General features: G+C 44.0%; 1 long non-coding RNA gene and 2 other non-coding genes across 3 annotated transcripts; all 3 read left to right on the forward strand.

Moving 5' to 3' along the window:
* The first annotated feature begins 463 nt into the window (after positions 1-463).
* On the forward strand, positions 464-604 carry LOC125914976 (U4 spliceosomal RNA). The gene has a single exon (XR_007455518.1). It is a non-coding gene; the product is annotated as a U4 spliceosomal RNA (small nuclear RNA).
* A 609-nt stretch (positions 605-1,213) lies between these two features.
* Positions 1,214-7,124, forward strand: LOC125914104 (uncharacterized). Its single transcript, XR_007455199.1, has 3 exons — positions 1,214-1,859; positions 5,654-5,777; positions 6,201-7,124. It is a non-coding gene; the product is annotated as an uncharacterized LOC125914104 (long non-coding RNA).
* On the forward strand, positions 1,237-1,377 carry LOC125914975 (U4 spliceosomal RNA). The gene has a single exon (XR_007455517.1). It is a non-coding gene; the product is annotated as a U4 spliceosomal RNA (small nuclear RNA).
* Positions 7,125-7,420: the final 296 nt, after the last annotated feature.

The following is a 7,420-nucleotide window of genomic DNA, read 5'->3' on the forward strand; positions in this document are numbered from 1 at the left end:
AGTTCTGGAGAGGTATGGTGATAATGGTTGCAAACAATGTACATAATGCCACTGAACTGTACACTTAAAAATGGTTGGAATGGTACATTTTATATTACGTATAGTTTACCACAATTTTTTTAAAAACACTATTTTGGAGAAGACAGTTACGCTGTGAATCGGGAGCCAAGGGAACAGCATGCTGATACAGCCCATTTTCATCTGCCGCAATTCATTCTATGAATTAAGTTATTAGCATATTTCTCTCCCATAATGCTTTGCTCAGGCTCCATCAAAGCTTAGTTAAGTGAAATCAAGAAACGAAATCCTTAGAAACAGCTCAGGCATTTTCAAGAGATCTTCATATGGTTGTATAATTTTTAAACAAAGAACAAGTCATCATTTTCCAGTACGACTCAAAAATCACTTTTCTGTAATGGGAAGCTTGCCTATTGGGGATGATGAGTAGGGGGCGTTGCTCGGCAGCTTTGCGCAGTGGCAGTATCGTAGCCAATGAGGTTTATCCGAGGCGCGATTATTGCTAATTGAAAACTTTTCCCAATACCCCGCCGTGACGACTTGAAATATAGTCGGCATTGGCAATTTTTGACAGTCTCTACGGAGACTGAATATTTCAGTTTAAAAAGAAAAGTGTTTTTGTTTTGTTTTGCTTTGGGCTGCTTTAGGGGGTGGAAATGACAAGTGATCTCTAGTTTTCTGTTTTTTGTAAGTTATTTTTTCTCGTCTTTGTTTTGGAGGTAGGAAATGCAGTTCGCAGTTAGTTACCTTCTTTTGGTTGTATCTTAGTTCTCTCAGCTGTTGGTGTTGTATTCTCTGTATTGCTTTTTGCCAGGCGGACGTCCGACATTGCACGAATACTTGCTGTGACCCTTGTCCACGTAGTCAGTACGTAGCTACTTGTCCTTTTTCGGTTCACTCTGGCTTTTCCTGTCTTTCCACTGATCACTTTTTTTCACGGTTTTTAACTCAAAATTCATTTAATCTGGTCATCTCTGTGATGTCATGACGATTTGCATAAGATTACCCAGCATCCCCAGCGAATGCACTGTCACTTACAAAATCTGAATATTCGACACGAGTCGATCCAACAACAAGAAGCCTCGGGTGCAGACCAGTCTTAAATATAATTGCTGGAAGCAGAACGCATCTTATGCACGAATTCGCCTGGAGTCGCCCACCCTCACTGTAAAGGTGGTTGTCATCTGTGGGGGAGCAGAGTGCGTGGTTACGATCTCCAGCTTTGCGCAGTGGCAGTATCGTAGCCAATGAGGTTTATCCGAGGCGCGATTATTGCTAATTGAAAACTTTTCCCAATACCCCGCCATGACGACTTGAAATATAGTCGGCATTGGCAATTTTTGACAGTCTCTACGGAGACTGAATACTTATGTATCGAAAAGAAGTTTGTGGAACAAGTAGCTGTCACCCGAGCAGATTTTTTTTCAGTGCTGAATGTTAACCGTTTCCAACTGATCATGAGCACGTATATAGTACTCGGTGAAGTTATTTCCCCAAAAATGTGAAATGTGTATGAGGATCTTTTATTATGGTAAAGTAATGTGTTTTATAATTAGGTATCTGACCCCGTTGAGAGGTACGGATTTCCCAGGGTTGGAGGGAGTGAATCTTGACCAAGTGCTTCTTAAAAGCCCCGGAGGAAAAAGATGCTCTACTTTTACTTAGTCCCCATTGTGACGTTCCAGGCAGAGCTGTGCTGGAAACCAAGTCACTTTAATTCTAGTGTTGTACTGGGTTCTGCTACATTGGCTACCTCTAGTCTTGTTCTCTCCCTAGGGAGCCCAGAGGTGTCCCAGGACAGACGCCCTCAAGAGGCCCACCCTTGCTCCTGGCAGATCCAGGTGGACGTGCGTAGGCCATCTCCCATCAAACACTCCTCCGGTCTGTAAGCAAAAGGATTTGGTTATTAAGGGCTAAGGTGTGGTGGACAGGTATCTATTGCTTCAGGGCAGCCTTGGGGAAAACCGCCCCAGCGGTAAATTAGACCCAATCGCTGCTTCGGGGAGTTCAGTTTTGAGACAGGCCACAAGTAAACGAACAGATGAGCTAGAAAATTACAGATTATTTCAGTGCTATGAAGAAAATAAGCAGGGAGCTGTGGTGGAGCCATCATTCTTTTCTTTTTTCTTTCTTTCTTTTTTTTACAAACAGCTCTTTTGAGTTATAATTGACATTCAATAAACCACACATTTTTAAATACACAATGTTATTATTTTTTTAATGTTTATTTATTTTTGACAGAGGGAGAGAGAGACAGAGCATGAGCGGGGGAGGGGCAGAGAAAGAGAGGGAGACACAGAATCCGAAGCAGGCTCCAGGCTCTGAACTGTCCGCACAGAGTCGGATGCGGGGCTCGAACTCACAGACCGCGAGATCATGACCTGAGCTGAAGTTGGACACTCAACCGACTGAGTCACCCAGGCGCCCCTAAAGCACACAATTTTATAAGTATTGAGACATGTACACCGAAGACACCATTACAATCCAGAGAGTGAACACATTCATCACTCCCCTCCCCACCTCCCTGTGTCTTCCCACTCCCTTCTGTTGCTATAGTTGGCAATTTCCAGAGTTGTATATAAATAGAATCGTATGGTATGTGACATTTGGACCATGTGACTTTTTAACCAAACATAATGTCCTTGAGGTCCATCCAGGTTGTATGGATTAATAGCTCATTCATTTCTCTTGCTGAGTAGTATTCCGTTTATGGAAGTACGGGTTTATTTCAACCATTCACCCTTTGAAAGACATGTGACTTGTTTCCAGTATTTTGCCATCACCAATGAAGCTTCTAAGAACATTCCTGTACACGTTTTGTGTGAACAAGGGTCCCTGGCTGGCTCAGTCAGTAAAGCACGCGACCCTTGGTCTTGGGGTGGTGAGTTCAGGCGCCATGTTGGGCCTAGAGCTTACTGAAAAAGGAAAAAAGGGGGGCTGGGTGGCTCAGTTGGTTAAGTGTCTGACTCTAGATTTTAGCTCAGGTCATGATCTCATGGTTCGTGGGCTCGAGCCCCCTCTTGGGCTCTGTGCTGGTAGTGTGGAGCCTGCCGGGGATTTTCTCTCTCTCTCTCTCTGCCTTTCCCTTGCTCAAGTGCCATCTTTCTCTCTCTCTCTCTCTCTCTCTCTCTCTCTCAAAATAAATAAACTTAAAAAAAATTTTTTTAAGGAAAAAACCAAGTTTTGTGTGAGCATAAATTTTTAATTCTTTGGCCATATGGGAAATTACATGTTTAATTTTGTAAGAAATTGCCAGATTAGGGGCGCCTGGGTGGCTCAGTCGGTTGAGCGTCCGACTTCAGCTCAGGTCACGATCTCGCGGTCTGTGGGTTCGAGCCCCGCGTCGGGCTCTGTACTGACTGACGGCTCAGAGCCTGGAGCCTGCTTTCCGATTCTGTGTCTCCCTCTCTCTCTGCCCCTCCCCGTTCATGCTCTGTCTCTCTCTGTCTCAAAAATAAATAAAAACGTTAAAAAAAAAAAAAAAAAAGAAATTGCCAGATTACTTTCTAGAGTGGCTGCATCACTTTACTTTTCTTTCTTTTTTTCTTTTAAAGTAGGTTCCATGCCCATCATGGGTCTTGAACACATGACCCTGAGATCAAGGGTCACATGCTCTCCTGACTGAGCCAACCAGGTGCCCCCACTTTATTTTCCATGTGAAGTCTTTAAAAATCTAGACAACCCCCCCTGCCTTTTTTCTTTCCTTCATGACATTGATTTTTTGGAAGAATCCAAGACAGGTATCTTGCAGGAGTCCCACATTCTGACTTCATCTGATTGTGTCCCAAGGTGTTGATTAACATATTCCTTTGTCACCCTATATTTCCTGTAACCAAGACTTCCCAGCTTGATTAGATTCAAGAGAACTTCAAAGGTGGCTCTGTGAACTTTGTACTGCACTTTCCATTTTTCAGTGATGCTGAATTTAAGCACCTGGTTAAGGCAGTAACTGCTCTCTCTCTACTGTAAAAGTAATCCGGTGTCTGTGGAATGAACACTTGCCATAGGAACCATTTGATACTAAAAGCCCTTTGCTTTCCATGACCACTCTTCTCAACTACTTCCTGATCAGCCATCAAATCCGGCTGAATAAGATAAATTAATGTCACTCCTTCTCTAGAACCCAGGATAGGTTTCCTAGGACTGGGGGAGACCCTGCATTTATGACCTATGGTCCCAGGAACTCAAGAAAAGTCCTCAGATAAGCCAATGTATCCGAGCTGAGCAAACCTGATGGAAAGAAGAGGTCAGTGATAATTGCTCAAAGGGGCATCCTGGAGACCCCATGTTAAGAACTTTAAGAGGAACCAGGTGTGCTATCCAGAGGCTGAAATTTCCTTTCTCTTTAAAAACTTTTAATGTTTATTTATTTTTTAATGTTTATTTATTTATTTATTTATTTTTTTACTATATGAAATTTACTTAATGTTTATTTATTTTTTTTAAATGTTTATTTATTTTTGAGACAGAAAGAGACAGAGCATGAACGGGGGAGGGTCAGAGAGAGGGAGACACAGAATCTGAAACAGGCTCCAGGCTCTGAGCTGTCAGCACAGAGACCGACGTGGGGCTCGAACTCACGGAGTGCGAGATCATGACCTGAGCCGAAGTCGGCCGCTCAACCGACTGAGCCACCCAGGCGCCCCTAATGTTTATTTTTTAAGAGAGAGAGACAGAATGTGAGCAGGGGAGGTGCAGAGAGGGACGGAGACACAGAATTGGAACCAGGCTCCAGGCTCGGAGCTGTCAGCACAGAGCCTGACACGGGGCTCAAACTCATGGACCACGAGATCATGACCTGAGCCGAAGTTGGACGCTTAACCAACAGAGCCACCCAGGCGCCCCACAATATAAGTATCCTTGATGGTGTGATCTGGAAATGCGCCCCAACCATTTCTTCCCACCTTAGTTGGTTGCCAGGATGGCTAATCAGGGTGTCAAACCAGGTCTGAAGGAAATAGACAATGGTGCTCCCTCCCATGGCAAATTTTGTGTTGATGAGAATGTCAGAGGATCCTCTGGCAAACACTGACCCATGTGGTGTGGGGTGTGGGTGGGAGTGAGTTTTTTAGAATTTATAATAGCAAGTAAGTAAAATAATGACTAATTGGTAAGCAAACACAAGAGAGAAAAGCATGGAAAAACCACTGGAAAGATGAACAAATAGCTTAAGGAAAACAAAATGATGTTTTTATTTTTTAAAAAAGGTAAATTTTATAAAATATCCATGTGATATTTTGCTCTCAGCTCTATCAGAATCCTCTTTTGGCTGGGTAATTTGAGTTGCAATGACTTTTTTCTTAAATTGAAGTAAAATTCACATAACATAAAATTAGCTGTTTTAAAGTGAATCCATGTGATTTTAACATATTGTTTTCTATTTTTCAACCTAATTTTTTTCTGGTTACAAAATTATTGCATGTTTGTATGTAAAATCCAAGCATCCTATATATATGAAGAGATAGTCAAAGACTCCCACCCCCCACCCCCCAATAATCCCACTTCAACCACTAGAAGAGAAAGCCACAGGTAGATGAGACTATTCCTCCAAATTGTTCTATTCCTATATTAACATAATTGTTAACAAATATTGAATTATACTCTACATACAGTTCACCATTTCCTTTTCCTTTAGGAAAATGCCTATGCATGGGCATTTGGGATGTTTCCAGTTTTTCCTGATTATAAGCAATGCTCCAGTGAACATCCTTGGGTGTACAGCTTTGCCTGCTCATGGGATATTTCTAGGAAAATTCTCTGTAAGTCTAATCGCCTGCACAAAGGCCATGTGTATTTTGCATTTTGCGAAGTGCCCCCAAGTCAGCTTCCCCAAAACTATACCAGTATTTGCCCACAAAGCCACGTAGGGAGAGCATCTGGAGAATGTTTGATGTATATGTTTGGACGTGCTCTGTAGATTTCACAAGGCTCCACCCGGTTAGGGAAGGAAAGAGGGAGGGACATGAATTCACATCCAGTTCCAACACTTGTTTATTCCCAGCTCCTTTCCAGACAGAGAGCAAGGAGAAGAGTCTGGGTTGGGTGAGGTAATCCTGACCCCATCCCCCTCCACCATGTAGGGAAATATCTTTGGAAACATCAGCTCCTGTGGAGCCAACACTTACCCCACCCTCCCATCCTGTTGCCCCAGCCATCCTGGACCCCCTGGCTCCAGAGCACAGAAAGCCTGGGCTCCGAGGGCTATCTCAGCAAGAAAAGGACTCACTAGCCCCCAAACAATCTTCTTAGTGTCCAAATCACTGCAGACTGTCTGCAAGAATCTCTGGCTTCTCGAGGTTAAAAATATCCTGTGCCGGAGGGGCCATCAGTGTCTGGCTCAGAAGAGAACTGGCTCTCCATTGCTGGGGAAATTAACTAAAACCAATTGACTTTTTTTCTATGAAGCTTTGAAGCCAGACTTTCAACTGGGTTAAAATCCTTACTCCACTATTTGCTAGCTATGTGACCCTAGGCCACGTCCTTAACTTCTCTGTGCCTCAGTTTCCCTGGCTGTAAAAGGAGTGTCGTGATCTCATCCATCTCAGAGGCCAGCGGGTCTCCATCCTGGCTGTGTACAAGAATTGGCTGGCAAGCTTTTAAAAATCCTGATGTCCAGGCTGTATTCTAAGCCAATTAAATCTGAGTTTCTGAGGGCTAGTGTTCTGGGCAAAAATGTATATATTTTAAAGTTTCCCAGATGTTTCTGATGTGCCGTAGAGATTTTGTGAGTATTGCATGATATTGTCAGTATTGAATGAAAAGTGCTTCTGCTGGTGCCTGACACAGAGTTGAATGCTTTGGTAGGGGTTGTGGGACCAATCATCTAAGCCTGGGTGGTGGTCAGGGAAAGCTTCCTGGAGGAGGGGTTAGCTGAGCTGTGAACCAAAGGAGAGGAGTTACCCTGGCCAAAGAGAACAGGATGAATTTTAGCAGGAGTAACAGCACCTGCAGGCATCTGGAGCCTGGGGGATGTGGCCTCCAGAGGAATTGAAAATCATTCTCTGTGACTGGAGCTGAGAAGGGAGAAAGTAGACATATTGGGTCCCCTGATGAGGTTAGAGGTCAGAGAAAATCACTGTTTTATGCTGGTATCCTGAAGGATTATTTCAGCAGGATGGTAAGATACCCAGACCATGTCTTCCCTCCCAATTCAGAGGCAGCAGGGCCTTCCTAAGGCACTGTGTCCAAGCCAGCTGGGGAGCTCCAACTTGCCAACAATCGGCAACACCCGCTCCCCACCCCCACCCCCCCATGCTCCCATTCACGAGCCGGCCCATGGACTCTCAAGTCAGAGAGTCCTGGCTTTGAATCCTAACTTTACCACTTTGTACCTAATGTGGCCTCTGGCAGGTGACTTCACTTACAAGCCTCAATTTCCTGGCCTGTAAAACAGGCATGAAAC

This window comes from Panthera uncia, assembly GCF_023721935.1.
Source record: "Panthera uncia isolate 11264 chromosome D3 unlocalized genomic scaffold, Puncia_PCG_1.0 HiC_scaffold_8, whole genome shotgun sequence".
Classification (NCBI taxonomy): Eukaryota; Metazoa; Chordata; class Mammalia; order Carnivora; family Felidae; genus Panthera; species Panthera uncia.